The following is a 20067-nucleotide window of genomic DNA, read 5'->3' as shown; positions in this document are numbered from 1 at the left end:
TCCATGAAATAAATAATTAATAATCTGGACTTTATTAAAAGTTATAAAAAGTCTGATATTTAAAAGAAAACATCAAAAGACTTAGACGACAAATCACCAACTGGGAGAAAATACAATATTTGAAAAAAAATAAAACCAACAACACCCACATCTGACGAAGCGTGTTAACCAAAATGTACAAACAACACTTAAAACCCAACGATAGAAAATAAACAAACTGGTTTTAAAAACAGGTGAAAGACCTTAACAGAAACCTCAACGAAGAAAATATACAGATGATGAATGAGCATTTCAAAAGACGTTTTGCATCTTATGTCATCAGGAAAATGCAAATAACAGCAGTACTGATACTACTACATGCCCGTGGGCAAAATCCAGAACACTGACAATGTCAGGTGTTGGCATGGATGAGGAGCAACAGGAATTCTTGTGCATTGCTGTTGTGAGTGCAAACTGGTGTAGCTACTTTGCAAGACAGTTTGACAGTTTCCGACAAAACTAAACATACTTTTACCATGCATCCAGCAATTGTGTCACTTGGTATTTACACAAAGGAGCTAAAAACTTGGACCCAATAAAAAACCTGCACTTGGATGTTTGTAATATCTTTAGTCTTAATTGCCAAAACTTGAAAGCAGGCAAGATGCCCTTCAATTGAATGAGTGGAGACAATGGAATATTCTTCAGCACTAAAAAGAAATGAGCCATCAAACCGTAAAACAACGTGCAAGTCACTTAGTTGTGTCTGACTCTTTTCAACCCCATGGACTGTAACCTGCCAGACTCCACTGTCAAAGGAATTCCCCAGGCAAGAATACTGGAGTGGGTTGCCATTCCCTTCTCAAGAGGATCTTCCTGACACAGGGATCGAACCCGGCTTTCCTGCATTGCAGGCAGATTCTTTTTCATCTGAGCCACCTCTGCCTAGACATGGCGGAACCTAAAATTAATATTACTCAGTGAAAGAAGCCAATCCGAAAAGGCTACCTATGGTACAATTCCAACTACATTACTTTCTGGGAAAGGGAAAACTAGAAGACAATAAAAAGATCAGTATTCACTAGGGATGAGGGGAGATGAATAAGCAGGACACAGAAGATTTTTAAAGCAGTGAAAATATTCTGTATGGTATTTTAATGATGGATACATGTTATTATATATTGCAATAAGGAGTTCATGATCTGAGTCACAGTCAGCTCCCAGTCTCGTTTTGCTGACTGTAAAGAGCTTTTCCATCTTCAGCTATAAAGAATAGAATCAATGTGATTTGGCTATTGATCATCTGGTGATGTCCACGTGTAGAGTTGTCTCTTGTGTTATTGGAAGAGGGTGTTTGCAATGGCCAGTGTGTTCTCTTGGCAAAACTCTGTTAGCCTTTGCCCTGCTTCATTTTGGACTCTTGAGGCCAAACTTGCCTGTTACTCCAGGTATCTCTTTTGCACTCCCGTCTCCTATAATGAAAAGGACATCTTTTTTTGGTATTTGTTCTAGAAGGTCTTGTAAATCTTCACAGAACCATTGAACTTCAGCTTCTTCAGCATTAGTAGTTGGGGCATAGACTTGGATTACTGTGATATTGAATGGTTTGCTTTGGGAAGAAAGATTCTGCCATTTTTGAGATTGCACCCAAGTAATGTACTTCAGAATCTTTTGTTGACTGTGAAGACTACTCCATTTCTTCTAAGGGATTCTTGCCCACAGTGGTATATATAATGGTCATCTGAATTAAGTTTGCCCATTCCTGTCCATTTTAGTTCATTTCAGTTCAGTCACTTGGTCGTATCCGACTCTTGCGACCCCATGAATTGCAGCACGCCAGGCCTCCCTGTCCATCACCAACTCCTGGAGTTTACCCAAACTCATGTGCATCGAGTCGGTGATGCCATCCAGCCATCTCATCCTCTGGGGTCCCCTTCTCTTTCTGCCCCCAATCCCTCCCAACATCAGGGTCTTTTCAAATGAGTCAACTCTTTGCATCAGGTGGCCAAAGTATTGGAGTTTCAGCTTCAGCATCAGTCCTTCCAAAGAATACCCAGGACTGATCTCCTTTAGGATGAACTGGTTGGATCTCCTTGCAGTCCAAGGGACTCTCAAGAGTCTTCTCCAGCACCACAGTTCAAAAGCATCAATTCTTCGGTGATCAGCTTTCTTTATAGTCCAACTCTCACATCCATACATGACCACTGGAAAAACCATAGCCTTGACTAGACGGACCTTTGTTGGCAAAGTAATGTCTCTGCTTTTTAATATTCTATCTAGGTTGGTCATAACTTTCCTTCCAAGGAGTAAGCGTCTTTTAATTTCATGGCTGCAATCAGCATCTGCAGTGACTTTGGAGCCCCCCAAAATAAAGTCAGACACTGTTTCCACTGTTTCCCCATCTGTTTGCCATGAAGTGATGGGACCAGATGCCATGATCTTCGTTTTCTGAATGCTGAGCTTTAAGCCAACCTTTTCACTCTCCTCGTTCACTGATTCCTAAAATGTCGATGTTCACTCTTGCCATCTCCTGTGTTATTTCCCAAGATTCATGGACCATTCCTGGTTCCTATGCAATGTTGTTCTTTATAGCATCGGACTTTACTTTCACCCCCAGACACATCCTCAATTGGGTGTTGTTTCTGTATTGGCTCAGCCTCTTCATTCCTTCTGGAGCTATTTCTCTGCTCTTTTCTAGTAGCATATTGGACACTTATGGACCTGGTGGGTTCATCTTGTGGGGTGAAAAAGATCTTGTGGGATGTTTTTGTCTTTACATACTGTTCATGGGGTTCTCAAGGCAAGAATGCTAAAGTGGTTTGCCATTCCTTTCTCCAGTGGACCATGTTTCATCAGAACTCTCCAGCATGATCCGTCTGTCTTGGGTGGCCCTGCATGGCATAGCTCGTAGCTTCATTGAGTTAGAGAATTATCAATAACCTCAGATATGCAGATGACACCACCTTTATGGCAGAAAGTGAAGAGGAATTAAAGAGCCTCTTGATGAAGACGAAAGAAGAGAGTGAAAAAACTGGCTTATAACAACATTCAAAAAATGAAAATCAGGGCATCCGGTCCCATCACTTGACGGCAAATAGATGGGGAAACAATGGAAACAGTGACAGACTTGATTTTCTTGGGCTCCAAAATCACTGCAGATTGTGATTGCAGCCATGAAATTAAAAAACGCTTGCTCCTTGGAAGGAAAGCTATGACCAAACTAAACAGCATATTAAAAAGCAGAGATATCACCTTGCCTGCAAATGTCCGTCTAGTCAAAGCTATGGTTTTTCCAGTGGTCATGTATGGATGTGAGAGTTGGACCATAAAGAAAACTGATCACCGAAGAATTGATGCTTTTGAATTGTGGTGCTGGAGAAGACCCTTGAGAGTCCCTTGGGCTGCAAGGAGATCAAACCAGTCCATCCTAAAGGAGATCGGTCCTGAATATTCATTGGAAGGACTGATGCTGAAGCTCCAATATTTTGGCCACCTAATGCAAAGAGGCGACTCATTTGAAAAGACCTTAATGCTGGGAAAGGTTGAAGGCAGGAGGAGAAGGGGACAACAGAGGATGAGATGGACACCGAGTTGATGGACATAAGAGTAAGCAAGCTCTGGAGACGGTGCAGCACAGGGAAGCCTGTGCTGCAGTTGCTGATGTGCTGCAGTTCCTGGGGCCGCGAAGAGTCTGACATGACTGAGCGACTGAACAAAAACAGTGGAGGAAAGTGGAAGAAGTTGGCCAATAGGCCTGCCTTTAGAAGGTAAGGTTTTCCCCGACTCTGGCTCACTTACCATCTGGAGCAGAACCAACGCACCCATCCTGCAGGCAGCACATAAGAAAAAACCTCCCAAAGAATAAAAACTTGCACCTGTAATTGTTTCTTCCATTCTTAACCAACTATGTGAGTAAAACACCGGAGAGATGAGTGGAACACACTCCCAAACATTAAAGAGCAAATGGGTTTCTCTACCTGAGAAAAGCCTGAGACAATTGGAAAGAAATTAGACCTCAGAGATGTACAGCTGAAGAGAAGAACTTGAGGGTTTAATCTTGGGGGATTTTTGAAGTAACAGGACTTAGTAAAAAACCATGAAAAGTGGTTAAGAGAGAAGAGATGCTATTTCCCCTTGAGTTTGGAGGTAAGATCAGCACAGAGATATAAACGCTGAGAGGAAGTCCTGTTAGATGCTTTATGTGATGTTCACAGATTTCTCTCCAGCAAAGGAGAAGCCATCACCTGCTGTGTAGAGAGGGAAGGCTTGGTGGGGCAGGCAAAGAGAGATTTCAGAGAAAATAGCTACTTATGAAACACTGTAAACAAGAATGCAATTCCATTAATTTCCACATTAAATAAAAATAACAGCGAGATATTTTCACAAAACATATGCATCGTGAGACACAATGAAAATAACATCCATATTTAACATTTCCTCTGAGAATAATCTTTTCTCTTTTCACATCTTCTGTGTCTAATACTCCCACACAAACCAAGCAAGAACACTCTTCCTACAGAAAGATCAGTCTTCAAAACATTGAATTGGCCAGAATGTTTGCCTGGGCCTGAAACATCTTACAGGAAAACCTGAAAGAACGTTTTGGCCAAGCCAGTACTAGCGTGTTTAGGAAGAGCACAGTTTCTGAAATTTGCCGCATGGTCCTTTCCCAGGGGGCTCAGCAGAAGTTGGTTTTTCCAGCAGTCATGTACAGATGTGAGAAGGAGGCTGAGCCCCTAAGAATTGATGTTTTCAAATTCTGGTGCTGAATAAGACTCTTGAGAGTCCCTTGAACAACAAGGAGATAAAACCAGTCAATCCTAAAGGAAATCAACCCTGAATATTCAACAGAAGCCGAAACTCCAATGATTTGACCACCTGATGTGAAGAGCCACCTCATTGGAAAAGACCCAGATGCTGGGAAAGATTGAAGGCAGGAGGAGAAAGGGACAACAGAGAATGAGATGGTTGGATGGCATCGATCCAATGGACATCAGTTTGAGCAAACTCCAGGAGATGGTGAAGCACAGGGAGACCTGGAGTGCTGCAGTCCATGGGGTTGCAAAGAGTCATACACAACTTGGTGACTGAAAAACATGAGTTAAGTCACACTGCGTCCCCCTCCAGCTCTGTTGTTTAGCGAACACCGTGGCTTCAAGAAACTGAAGGAGTCTTACTTTGCTCAGCCCCTTGACCTCATCCGCTCTCCAGAACGGTCTGTCCTCATTATCTTATAAGCTGTGTCATATAAATGTCATTTTCAATACAAGGATACTCTCTTCATTTAGCTAACGGTGTGTCATTCCAAGCGCTCATTAGAACTTGCTTAGCTAAACACTTCCGGCTGCACTTTGACCTCCAAGGGGAGCTCTGAAATGTGTTGAGTCCAAGATTTGTGTCGTTTCTTTGATACTGGGCTTTGGTTTATTCTGTGATGAGTTAATGTATATAATTCTGGCTGTCAGCTAACTGATGGCCTTAGTTGATTGAACATGTAAATATGTTTACTAATCTGCACCAAAAATCTGGTGTAAGCAGTGGAGATAAAGCAGCAAGTAACAGAGTAGAAGTGGTGGAATTTTGGTCTGGAAGGAGGATGCAAGGATTGAAAGAGGGTAGAACCGCATCATCCATGAGAAAGAAGGAAGGATGGAAAGCCAGGCAGGAAACTGCAGAAGAGTTACTAATACACAAATGAAATGTGGATGCCTTTAGAGTCTCATACAAGAACCGAGGTCCCTCTAGGAATAATACATATATCCATCAGTACATACAATTTCACATATAAGCTCATAACTGGAAGTTGAGATGTCTCACTTAGGACATGGTCAAAATTTATGTATTTTAAAGACAAGGCATGGCCCAAAGTGATGGTTGTCTGGTGGCTCAATGGTAAGAATTCACCTGCCAATGCAGAAGATGCAAGTTTGATCACTGGGTCAGGAAGATTCCCCTGGAGAAGAAAGTGACAACCCATGGGTAAGGAAGATCCCCTGGAGTGACAACCACTCTAGTATTCTTGCCTGGGAAATCCCATTGACAGAGGAGCCTGGTGTGCTGCAGTCCATGGGGTCGCAAAGAGTCAGAGGTGTCTTGGCGACTAAACAACAACAAAAAATGGGCCAAAGTATGTGGAGGACACTGTCGTGTTTAAAGGGTACATTCACGGTTGCAGAGACTAAGCTGTGATATTTTTACTTCTAGCCCATGGGTAAGAGGTGGTGAAACATACATCGTCATCTTCCCCTAAAGAAAAATGAACCTGAGTGTGATGCTTCTGGACCGGTGCCTATAGGCTATTAGGTTTCCCATTTCTAGAAATGAAGCAAGTTATTTGAAAAGCTCTGCCAAACCCAATCCCATTTGCTTCACTTTTTCTCGGGCTGCAGAGAAATTCCCGGAGGCGGTGAGAGTTCCCTGGAAAAGGAAACTTCTTGGGAAGACTTGTGCGGATGCTCACGGTCAACTGGGGCAATTTGGCATCGCTCCTGGCGAGGGTGATGAACAGCATCTCACCAGTTGTTACTTTCCTAAAGTTTCTATCTTTAGATGAAGGTTCGTGTGAACCCAGAGTGAGCCGTTTCTGGGTTAATGAACAAGCAGGCATACATAGATAATCACAAAGATATGACAGTTTTTATTTAAGGAACAAATGTAAATTTAAGAACTTACACAGTCCTGAAGGCTAAGGATTTAGGACCTCCGTTTTCTTAGTTAGCTAACATCTTCTCTGCCATGTCTAGTAGAAATCATCTAAAAATCGGAAAGTCACTCCTTAGTAAATTTATGTGCATCTTGTAAGAATATCGCACTTTGACTTTTACAGAACGCTGAGGTATAGGCATTCTGTTCAGAAAACTGGTTGTCAAGGAAACTGCACCTTCATCCAATGAAAAACCAAAGGGATCTTCCAACAACATATTGGGGAGGAAATGTTTAAGCTTTCATGGCCCTCGTGCGTGTTTTGCTTTGATCCATAGGTGGTGATATGTGTGTCTTTATTAATGTTACTTCATAAATCAGTAAAAAGATACTTTCCTCCATTTAATTATAAGTAGGAGCAAAAACTGCTGTGGCCAAAAGTATTAATACTCGTGTTACATTTCATGGCTTTTCTTAGAGCATTTTTAGCATATGTGAGAAAAAGAATTTAAAAGGAAAAGGGATCCAAATCTCTTGTCTTATATGGTGAGCAATGTGACTGTTTAATTTTCTAACTATCAAAATACAAAACTCGAGCACACTGTTCCCCTACTGTCTTTTCTTCCTGGCCAGCTCTGTCTGCAGTTCTGACATGTACAAAGGTCAGGTAATGAAGGCAACACAGCGTGAAACAACTCCAAAGGTGTCCTCAAATCAGGTCCCTGAGACAACGCTTATTACGTATCCCTTCATGCGCTTGTCTCCCTTTTTCATCCGAAAAAGAAAAATAAGATTTCACTGGGTAATTGAGGGACTCACACAATAAAGTGTGATGGGACAGTAATTCATAAAGGACAGGATACCAAAGGTGTTAGGATGGGAAGCACATGAAAGGCAGTGTAGCCTCATGGTTAGGAGGGTGCACAGCTTAGTTAGACACACTGCATTATAACCCTGACTATGTAGCCAAGACAAATTTTTCTCTGTGTCTCAATGATTCTGCCTGCAAAATGGCATATAATATGTGTGATTACTTCATGGAAGCCCAGTGAGTCTCATGAAATTAGGTACCTAAAGCCATTAGCAATGCCTGGAGGATTGATCACTATCAGAAGCAAAGGAGTAGATTAAGAGGAGACTTGAGAGTCTCCTTGGATCAAGGAAATGAAACCAGTCAGTCTTAAGGGAAATCAACCCTGAATATTCATTGGGAGGACTGATGCTGAAGCTGAAGCACCAATACTTTGGTCACCTGATGGGAAGAGCCAACTCATTGGGAAAGACCCTGATGCTGGGAAAGATTGAAGGCCAAAAGAGAAGAGGGTGGCAGAGGATGAGATGCTTAGATAGCATCACCAACTCAATGCACATGAATTTGAGTTGGTGTCTCCCTGTCCAGGAGACAGTGAGGGACAGGTAAGCCTGGTGTGCTTCAGTCCATGAGGTTGCAAAGTGTCAGATGTGACTTAATGAGTGACCAACAGGAGATCTCATTTCAAGTGGAGCCAACCCAAGTAATACCACTTGGTCTTACTGCTTAAAAACTTGAGAACACTCAGGAAATAATACAATAAACATGTTCAAATGGAGGAGCTGAGAATACCCTCTTACCTCCACCAGATTGTTACCTGACCAAATGTAGGGCCCCTCACCCAACTCACAACAGACCCAATCCACTGAGCACTGGATGTGATGAAGGAAAGTATAGCATTTATTGCAGGGCACCCAGTAAGGAGAGCAGGTGTCTCTTGCTTCCCTGAACTTCACAGTGGCTTTCAGGGAAAGGTTTTTATTTTATTGGAGTATAGTTGCTTTACAATGTTGGGTTAGTTTCTGCTGTTCAGCAAAGTGAATCAGTCATATGTAAACATATATCCTCTCCCTTTTGGATTTACTTCCCATTTAGGTCACCACAGAGCACTGATTAGGTAGAATTCCTTGAGCTAAACAGTAGGTTCTCATTAGTTATCTATTTTATGCATAGTATCAATAGTGAATATATATCAATCCCAGTGTCCCAATTCATCCCAGCCCCTTTTCCCCCTTGGTGTCCTTATATTTGTTCTCTGCATCTGTGTCTCTATTTCTGTTTTGCAAATAGGTTCATCTGGATCGTTTTTCTAGATGGCACACAAGCGTATTACGATATTCGTTTTTCTTTTTCTGACTTACTTCACTCTGAGTGGCAGTCTCTAGGTCCCTCCATTCTCTGCAAATGGCACAAGTTTGTTTCTTTATGTGATCTGGCAATCCCACTCCTGGGCATATACCCAGAGGAAACCATAATTCCAAAAGACACACACACCCCGATGTTCACAGCAGCACTATTTACAATAGCCAGGACGTGGAAGCAACCTAAATGTCCATCAACAATGAAATGGGTAAGGAAGATGTGGCACGTGCATACAGTGGAACGCTACTTAGCAAAGGGTTTTAAAGGCAAGATGAGGGAGAGGGTTCACAGGGGGTCTGGCCAGCTCGTGGACGTTTTTCTGATTGGTTTCTGGTTGGTGGTGAGGTAGTGCTCGGCGGTATTTGGGGAGTCAGCGTTATCAGCCTTTTCATGGTTCCAAACGGTCTGGGGTCTATATGCTTTTGTCAGCATGCGGTCAACTTCTTCCATTTGGCAGGGAGACTTAGTATTTGTAAAACAACCCAAAGATACAGCTCAGAATATTATTTATAGCCCCGAGGACTAAAGGGTCCTCGACTTTTGTTTTAAGGCTGAATTATTTTATCTTACTTGACGGTCTTCCTTTGCTTCTGCGTTTTCTCACTTCTCTGACTGAGTCTGCTGTTTGGAACTTGGGGAAGGCCCAGAGGCTAAAATTTTTCTGCAAAACAGAGGTGGGGCGCATGCGGGCTGAGGGGTCAGTCCTGTGGAAGGCCTCTCAGAGTCCAGCTTTAGGATAATTTTGTTTTAGGAAGGAAACTTAATGCCAAGTAATGCTGGTAGAATTCCAGCATCTGACGCCTCTAGTTTAAAAAACAAATTGCAGAAGGGAAGAAAAAAAAAAAGGGAGAAAAATGCATTCAGTTTGACCCCCGGATGGGGGTGAGGAGCTCTGTGCTGCTGAGAGAATGAGGCTTCTCGTGAGGGACGATGAGGTAGGGAGCAGTTCATTTTAAGGAAAAAAAAACAAAAATGGGTCTACCCAGTGTTCTTGCCTGGAGAATCCTAGGGATGGCGGAGCCTGGTGGGCTGCCGTCTATGGGGTCTCACAGAGTCGGACAAAACTGTAGCAAATTAGCAGCAGCAGCAGCAGCAGAAATCATAAAGGATGTTAAGCTCTACGAATAGCAGCTAATGCTTTGAAGGAAGGGGTGGTTTTTCTATATGATTTTGTCATTTGGAAAAGGCAGTGGGCTTGCCCCCCCACCCACAGCAACAGCTGAATCGTGGCAGCACAGTTGAAAGTTACACATAAATTTGAAAAGGTTCAGTTCAGTTCAGTCGCTCAGTCGTGTCCGACTCCTTGTGACCCCGTGGACTGTAGCACACCAGGCCTCCCTGTCCATCACCAACTCCCGGAGTTCACTCAAACTCATGTCCATTGAGTCAGTGATGCCATCCAGCCATCTCATCCTCTGTCGTCCCCTTCTCCTCCTGCCCTCAATCTTTCCCAGCATCAGAGTCTTTTCCAATGAATCAGTTCTTCTCATCAGGTGGCCAAAGTTTTGGAGTTTCAGCTTCAGCATCAGTCCTTCCAATTGAACACCCAAGATTGATCTCCTTTAGGATGGATTGTTTGGATCTCCTTGCAGTCCAAGGGACTCTCAAGAGTCTTCTCCAGCACCACAGTTCAAAAGCATCAATCCTTCGGCACACAGCCTTCTTTATAGTCCAACTCTCACATCCATACATGACCACTGGAAAAACCACAGCTTTGACTAAATGGACTTTTGTCAGCAAAGTAATGTCTCAGCTTTTTAATATGCTGTCTAGGATGGTCATAGGTCTTCTTCTGAGGATCAAGTGTCAATTTAATTTCATGGCTTCAGTCACCATCTGCAGTGATTTTGGAGCCCAAGAAAATAAAATATGTCATCGTTTCCATTGTTTCGCCATCTATTTGTTACGAAGTGATGGGACCAGATGCCGTGATCTTAGTTTTCTGAATGTTGAGTTTTAAGCCAGTTTTTTCACTCTCCTCTTTCACTTTCATCAAGAAGCTCTTTAGTTCCTCCTCGCTTTCACATTTAGCATTTTTCTCTGCCACCAACTCCAAATCTAGGGTTATTGCTTGACCTTTCTTATTGTTCTTATTGCTCTCGTTGATCTTGAAAATAGTCATCATATTAATGTTGCCAAAATAACATTTCTTATCATAGGGTTCCCTGGAAAAAGACTTGTCATGGATCCCATTGGGTGTCACTGACTCAATGCATATGAGTTTGAATAAAATGCAGGAGACAGTGAAAAACTGGCGAGCCTGACATGCTGCAGTTCAGGGGTCACAAGAGTCAGATATGACTTAGTAACTATACAAAAACAGCAACAATGGATCCCATTATGATCAAAACCCACTACAATCCCATCTGGCCTGCCTTCGTGACCCTGTCCCCTGCCTCTCCCTGACAGGAGCCCCCAGCTTATCTAGGTAATCCCACCCTGCCCCAGCATCCTTGGCAGGCTTACCCACTTTCCTCGTGTATTCAAATACTGCTCATTCTATTAAAAGCTCTGCTCAAATTCTGCCTTCTTGTTAAATGCTTTCCCCAACCTTCAGTCCCCCATGGTCTCACATCCTCTGACTTCTGACATTACTGTCTCCCTTCCACCTGGCACTTGGTCAGATATTTTCCTTCTTGTTTTTGAATTAGTTTTACCTAATCTCTTCTACCAGGAACAGTAACCATTATTATTATTTTTTAATCCTCACTGCTACCACAATGCCTTGTACATAACAAGTATTCAAAATATATTTGGTGATAGATACAGCAATCCTAAAGGAGATCAGTCCTGAATATTCATTGGAAGGACTGAGGCTGAAGCTGAAACTCCAATACTTTGACCACCTGATGCAAAGAACTGACTCGTTGGAAAAGACCCTGATGCTGGGAAAGATTGAGGGCAGGAGGAGAAGGGGATGACAGAGGATGAGATGGTTGGATGGCATCACCGACTCAATGGACATGAGTTTGAGCAAGCTCTGGGAGTTGCTGATGGACAGGGAGGCCTGGTGTGCTGCAGTCCGTGGGGTTGCAAAGAGTCGGACATGACTGAGCGACTGAGCTGAACAGCATGAGAACGTCTAGCCTCTACATTGTTTGCATACCATCTATGTTACATTTTCAAATAAATAGAATTCTCTCCACCCACACTAAAATTAACTGAAGTCTTCTAATCGAGTGTCTGAACAGCAGATACTGTGCTTGCAGACTCAGCTGTCAACTCTTATTTCTGAATAGCTAAATAAGCGAATGATGTGACATTTCTAACATTTCAGTACATATCCTACTTTCCTGAGCACAAGAAACGGTCTGTGAACCTAAAATTCCTAGCTGTGAAATACCCGTCTTTGCCTTTCGCTCAAGTTTTCCTTGAATGAAATGTTATCTCCCACACATTTACCCTAAGAATAAAATAGCAACACATTAGAAGCCAGGCAAAGAGGCAGTCTTTTTATTCATGAAAGCAAAAGGCAAATTTAAGATTTTTTGTAGGAAGCAATGTTTATAGTGAAATTGTAGAATTAGAAATTCTTAGTTCAAAGACAGGTCTTGTTTGCCCAGCACCTCCTGTCTCTTCACGTTTACGTGGTGGCAGTGATAGTCGTCATTAGTATTTCACCTGCTTCCATTTGGGCGAACTCTAGAGGGAATCATTACGGGGTTTTTTCTTTGCATCTTCTGGAAAATTAGATTTGAATCAACATTTATTCAGTTTCCATACTATTCTGTCAGGTTTTCGACACAATATAAAATGTAGGCATTCAAAAGGTTATGGGTCTAAAATGGGCACAGGTTAAGTGAGAGTGAAGAATATGGCGGGTAGGGGGTGGAGTGGGAGCTGGGCATTAGCAGATGCAAACTATTCCACACGAAGGGATAACAACAGAGTCCTCCTGTGTAGCTCAGGGAAGCGTCTCAGTCTCCTGGGATAAACCACAATGGAAAAGAATATATAAAAAGCATGCATATGCGTGTAAAACTGAGTCATTTTGCTGTACAGCAGTAATCAACACAACCGTGTAATCCAACTGTTCTTCAGTTAAACAATTAAAAATATATATTAATGAATATGGCAATAGGGCAAGTAAAAGAAAAAAAAAAGTTGATGTGGACCTAAACTCTCCTAATGTTAATCCCACAAAACATTTGCCTAAAACGTGTGCGTTACAGAGCACTTTATATTTCCCATTTTGACCCTCCTGACCTTGTGAGGTAAGCCTTGGCTGTATCCATCTTCTTCCCACCCACCCCCGACTCCCAGGTTTTTAAGCATCTGAAGAAAATTGTGCTGAGAGGTTAAATGGTTTTTCCCAGATTTTCCAGTTATGAGTAGCTGTGGCAGGATGCCAGCTCATAAATGGCAACCCACACTCTTTTTGTGGTTCAGGTGACCCTGAGTGCAGTGCTCTGGAATCAGGCAGACTGAAGCTATAACTACCGCATCCTCTACAGACCCAGATGGGGCAGTCTTCTCACCTCCCCTACCTTCCTTTCCAACGCCAGCGCACTGCAACGGCACACCAAGGCTGGGAGCCAACAGGGCCCAAAGAAAGGCACTTTTCATTCATAAGAGGGGAAGGAAAGACATGAAGGGCATTTAGCCTTCAGGGGATTTATAAGCTAAAGTCACCCTTGAAAGCTTTATGTGATGCTTTCTAATCACAGCCAAGAATGAGGCTCCTGGCTCTTGTTTCTGGTGGGAAGTGATTTTCACTGCTCGTGAAATTTAGAAGCTCATCATTTAAAAAATAAATAAATAAACTGATACTCCTAAGAAATTCCTCTGTAGGAGAAAATGAGACTTGCCAAACCAGCATACCAATGGGAAGGTCGTATTTTAAGAGAGACTCAGGCCGTTCTTCCTTCAGCCTGCGGAGCCCTGAGCCACTGTGTTGGCCACAGTGGGGATTCAGTCCTGCCAACAGCGAAGGGCCAGCGGCCGATGTCCTGTCCTGAGCAAGTCTGTGGACCGGACCCAGCTCAACGGTGAGTCTGTCCCAGGTGCCGGTTTGTCCATCCATCTGGCCACAGAACCGGAAGTAGTAATTGGCAGAGTCAGAACTCCAGGTGGTTCTTCTCCAGAGACCCTGATCCCTGATGCTGCTCACCATTTCTTTCATCAGCAAGACTTTGGCGAGATCCCCTTCTGGATGAAAGTTCTGTTGGTATTTTAGGAGGCTGAGGGAGACGAGGAAAACGTGTAAGACCTAGGGATAACCCCCTGCTGTGGATGATTTCAGTCTATTTCTGCTGCACTCACGGGCTTCCCCGGTGGCTCAGATCATAAAGAATCCACCCGCAATGCAGAAGACAAAGATTTGACCCCTGGGTCAGGAAGATCCTCTGGAAGAGGGATGGCAACCCACTGCAATATTCATGCCAGGAAAACCCCATGAACAGAGGAGCCTGGCGGACTACAATCCATAGAGTCACAAAAAGTCGGACACGACTGAGGCTCCCATGCACGTTGGCGTGGAAGACCAGGGAAGCCGTGTGGGCTGGGACTGATGACCCGGAAAATCAGCTCAGATTAGGAAACGGCAAGTCAGTGGGGCTTGAGATGAAAGCAAATGGAATTCTCCCCAACCCTTTCCGTTCTCTATTTTTATTTTATAAAATGAAAAGGGATGGTTTACAATTTTCTGTAACAAATCGTGCTTTAACAAACCCAATTTACTGGTGCCATCTGCATTGTATATGCAAAAGCTGCAGATCTTATAGAAAAGAAATAAATAGCAAAAAAACTCCCAAGACTGCAGCTAGTATTTTGCAAAGATATGTGTAACACCAGTACATCAGAGCCACTAATCCATAATTCACTATACTAGGAACCTGAAATTTCTCATTAAAAATAGCATTTCCTGAAGTGCCACCAGGATTTATTGACTGTCAAAGTGGTGCTTTGTTGATTATCTACTGAAGCCCAAGAAAAGTATTATTACATTTTACATCCAGGTCTTTTTTTTTTCTTTTCCAGAGAATAATGAAAACACATTAGTCTGCAGCAGCAGCCTTGATTTCTTCCTATTATATTTGTTCATCCAATCACTTATCTGCCATTTAATAGTTTTCTCACCACTACAAAAATGTCCTCTGAATTTAAGTTGGGATAGAAAGCAGTTGACTCTTTGTGCTTCATGAAAATGAATAGACATGTGTTAATTCCAAGACAGATTTTGTGATGTTTATACATTCCTATAATTTGATGTGAGAACTTGTTGTTTCATACTACTGTGATATTAAATAATAACCATAGCTAACTTCTATTGAGTGTGCTCCGTACGCCAGGCCCTGTTCCAAGTGGTCCGTGTGTACTAACTCATTTGATCCTCTCATTAACCCTATATGATCAGTGCCATCATCCCTATTTTACAGACACAAACTATAGATAAGCTGTCGGCAGCCTTTTTGGCACCACGGACCGGTTTCATGGAAGACAATTTTTCCTCTGAAGCGGGGATGCAGAGGTGGTTTCGGGATGATTCTCATAAGGAACGTGCAGCCTAGATCCCACATACACACACAGTTCACAGCAGGGTTTGTGCTCCTTTGAGAATCTAAGGCTGCCACTGAGCTGACAAGAGGCGGAGCTCAGGCTGTGATGTTAGCGGTGGGCAGTGACTGTAAATACAGATGAAGCTTCATTCAGCCTCCTGCTGCTCACCTCCTGCTGTGCAGCCTGTCCCCTAAGAGGCCACAAAACCAGGAGGTGGGGGACCCTTTGCTGTAGGTGACCCAGTGAGTAAGGAGCATGCCTAAGACCCAAAGTCAAGCTGTCTCTCAAGTCGGTTTTTCAACCTCAGTGTGATTGACACTTGAGACCAGGTGATTCTTCACAGTGAGAGTCTGTCCTGCATGGAGCAGGACATGCAGCAGCATCTCTGGCTTCATCCCACAGCCACCTGGAGCATCCCTCTTCACACCGCAGCCTGCAGTCGCAACAATCAGACATGTCTTCAGACGCTGCAAACTTTCCCTGGGGATAAAAATGCTCCTGGTAGCAAACCATTGCTTTAGAGTAAGCATTCTCAAAAGGGGCAATAGCACCTTTGAGAGGGAAACATTTGGTTCTAGGGTGTCCAATACTGTGGCCACCTGATGCGAAGAGTTGACTCATTGGAAAAGATCCTGATGCTGGGGAAGACTGAGGGCAGGAAGAGAAGGGGATGACAGAGGATGAGATGGTTGGATGGCACCACTGACTCAATGGACCTGAGTTCGAGGAAACTCCAGGAGACGGTGAAGGACAGGGATGCCTGGTGTACTGCAGTCCACAGGGTCGCAAAGAGTCAGACACGGCTGAGTGACTAAACAACACCACCAACATCAAGGGGGTGCAAAAACCCCAAGTTTTGAAGGAAATATATATGTGCAGTACATAAGCAGACAACTGCAAGGAGAGCCAAACCAGTCCGTCCTAACGGAGATCAGTCCTGAATGCTCACTGGAAGGACTGATGCTGGAGCTGAAACTCCAATACTTTGACTACCTCATGCAAAGAGCTGACTCACTGGAAAAGACCCTGATGCTGGGGAAGATTGAAGGCGGGAGGAGAAGGGGACGGCAGAGGATGAGATGGTTGGATGGCATCACCGACTCAACGGACATGAGTCTGAGTGAACTCCGGGAGTTGGTGATGGACAGGGAGGCCTGGCGTGCTGTAGTCCATGGGGTCGCAAAGAGTCGGACACGACTGAGTGACTGAACTGATTGAATGAACTGACTGACAATACGTTTCAGTAATAGAATTTTACAAGAGGGATCGGGGGAAAAACAGGTCTAAAAAGATTCCTTAGGGGAGAGTTAAGGAAAATGGATTGAGAAACAAGCTCGAGCTTGTGCTCTTCATCCCCTCGCTGCTCACTCTGAGATGAACCTTTACTTGAATGACTCCCCAGCAAGATCAGGGCAATACGTTTTCTGATCGCCTCCTCGAATGAGGCCATTACCTTCACCTTCTTGAGGGTTCAATATCATCCGCTTTTCCCCGTGGGTTGGAAATCGGAGGCTTAGAAATTTGGGTTCAACAAAAACTTCAGACTATTTTTCAAACATTTTCATTCCAGCAAGAGCTACAAAACTGTATCTGCCAAGAGCTATTTTTCTTAAACTTTTTAATCCTGGGTGTATTTCAGAGGAGATTTATCCATATGGTTCTCATTCATTTGCTCTTAATTCATCAAGATGGTGTTTTGTAAAAGCCAGTTGACAACCAAGGAGCCGTATGCATGTTTTTTTAACTTGAACCAGGAAGTTGGGTTTTGCTTGTGCTAAATAGAATTTCAAACCTTTCAAGTTTTTCCGTATTTGACTAAATGTAATTTTCCTTTTTTTTTACTAATCATTAATTTGGGGTCTCCCTTTATGATGCAAAATTTTTATGGTAGAAGCTAGAGAGGAAAGGAGAAAAAAAGAAAACTTCACTGAGAGAGAAAAACTTTAAAAACTGGAACCTAAGACCAAGGATGTGGCCAGAAAATTGTATGTTTGCAGAATATATTGCTTCTGTAATCTGACTGGCGCTGGGTTATACTTAGTAATATAAGAATTGCATACCTCTTTTAGAAGGTGGGATTGTAATTGCCAAGTATTTCTCTGTTTGGGATAATACTGTATATTTAGGAGACTTGCTGGAAGACTCTTTCCTTCTCCCCCAAATCATGCCCCCCACATCCTTCTAGTTTTTCTTTACTTTGAACATAATCACCGAAAGTAAATAGAGGGTTTAATTAACATGTGCTAAATATAGTTGTGAAACATAATGAAAGAAACGGGATACGAATCAAGCATTCATCTTTAAAAGGTGCTTTGTATACAGCATGGAATAAATTGTTCAACATTGACTCTAAATGTAAATTTTGAAACATTTAGATAGACATGCTATTTAAAAAAAAAAAAAAAGACCAGTCAAATGCTTTGGAAAAAGTATTTCAAAATCCTTAATAACTTAACTCTTAGTAACCCTATAATGAAGAAATGCACTATTTTATATGGCAGGAGACTGGGATCATTTCCCTTTTCTATTTTTATCACTATTTCGGCTCCTGGGTGTTAGATGAATGCAATATAAAAAGAAAAAAAAAATTCAAGGAACAAATCATAAAACACTGAAGATTTTTAATTAAAAAAGCACATATTTTTCTTTTTTACTAATTCATTCTTATTGGAGTATAGTTGCTTTACAATGTTGTATTAGTTTCTGCGTGCATGCATGTGTGCTAAGTTGCCTCAATCATGGCCAACCCTTTGCAACCCTGTGGACTGCCCCACCAGGCTTGTCTGTCCATGGGATTCTCCAGGCAAGAACACCGGAGTGGCTTGTCACGCCCTTCTCCAGCGTTAGTTTCTGCTGTATAGCAAAGTGGATCAGCCACAAGTGAACGTATGTCCCCGCCCTTTGGGACTTCCTTCCAATTCAGGTCCCCCCGGTGCATTCAGTAGAGCTCCCTGTGCTCTACTGTGTGTTCCCTTCCATGGTCTATTTTATATATGACACCTATGGTGCATATACACCAACCCCGATCTCCCAGCTCCTCCCCCCACCACCCCCTCTCCCCTTGGTATCCACACATTTGTTTTCTACATCTGAAAACACTGAAGATATCTTTAATGCAATGGAAACTTACAGAACTGTGCCAACATAGTGCTGATTTAGAAATATTTACAAGTCATTTTGTCACATACACATACATAAGTTAAGAAACGGGTACTGTCTCCTCTCCAAATCCATTCAGTCAGCATCTCTAGAAGAGGAGTCCAGGAATCTGCACTTTAAAAGCTCCCCAACTCATGACTGTGTGGATCACAATAAACTGTGGAAAATCCTGAAAGAGATGGGAATACCAGACCACCTGACCTGCCTCTTGAGAAACCTGTATGCAGGTCAGGAAGCAACAGTTAGAACTGGACATGGAACAACAGACTGGTTCCAAATAGGAAAAGGAGTGCGTCAAGGCTGTATATTGTCACCTTGCTTATTTAACTTATATGCAGAGTACATCATGAGGAACGCTGGGCTGGAAGAAGCACAAGCTGGAATCAAGATTGCTGGGAAAAATATCAATAATCTCAGATATGCTGATGACACCACCCTTCTGGCAGAAAGTGAAGAGGAACTCAAAAGCCTCTTGATGAAAGTGAAAGAGGGAGTGAAAAGGTTGGCTTGAAGCTCAACATTCAGAAAACAGAGATCATGGCATCTGGTCCCATCACTTCATGGGAAATAGATGGAAAAACAGTGGACACAGTGTCAGACTTTATTTTTTTGGGCTCCAAAATCACTGCAGATGCTGATCGCAGCCAGGAAATTAAAAGACACTTACTCCTTGGAAGGAAAGTTATGACCAACCTTGATAATACATTAAAAAGCAGAGACATTACTTTGCCAACAAAGGTCCGTCTAGTCAAGGCTATGGTTTTTCCAGTGGTCATGTATGGATGTGGGAGTTGGACTGTGAAGAAAGCTGATCACCGAAGAATTGATGCTTTTGAACTGTGGTGCTGGAGAAGACTCTTGAGAGTCCCTTATACTGCAAGGAGATCCAACCAGTCCATTCTAAGGGAGATCGATCCTGGGTGTTCATTGGAAGGATTGATGCTAAAGCTGAAACTGCAATACTTTGGCCACCTCATGCGATGAGTTGACTCACTGGAAAAGACTCTGATGCTGGGAAAGGTTGGGGGTGGGAGGAGAAGGGGACGACGGAGAATGAGATGGCTGGATGGCATCACCGACTCTGTGGACATGAGTTTGCATGAACTCCAGGAGTTGGTGGTGGATAGGGAGGCCTGGCGTGCTGTGCTTCATGGGGTCGCGGAGAGTTGGACATGACTGAGCGACTGAACTGAACTGAACTGAACTGAACTCATGTCTATGCATAGACGTGTTTGGGAAACACTGATTTAGGTAATGGTGGTAGCTGGCTAAAAGGACTGATTATCACATCAGATTTAGATGATGCTGAGTTCTTAACCAGATCAGTTTCACTTAATTATTGCAAGGGAACAGACATTCAGAAACCTTCAGTTCAGTTCAGTTCAGTCGCTCAGTCGTGTCTGACTCTTTGCGACCCCATGAATCACAGCACGCCAGGCGTCCCTGTCCATCACCAACTCCCGGAGTTCACTCAAACTCATGTCCACAGAGTCGGTGATGCCATCCAGCCATCTCATTCTCGGTCGTCCCCGTCTCCTCCCACCCCCAATCCCTCCCAGCATCAGACTCTTTTCCAGTGAGTCAACTCGTCGCATGAGGTGGCCAAAGTATTGGAG

This window comes from Moschus berezovskii, chromosome 17 (genome assembly GCF_049115385.1).
Source record: "Moschus berezovskii isolate FMDL1 chromosome 17, NW_MosBer_1.0, whole genome shotgun sequence".
In the NCBI taxonomy this organism is placed as follows: Eukaryota; Metazoa; Chordata; class Mammalia; order Artiodactyla; family Moschidae; genus Moschus; species Moschus berezovskii.
This window is presented reverse-complemented; position numbering follows the sequence as displayed.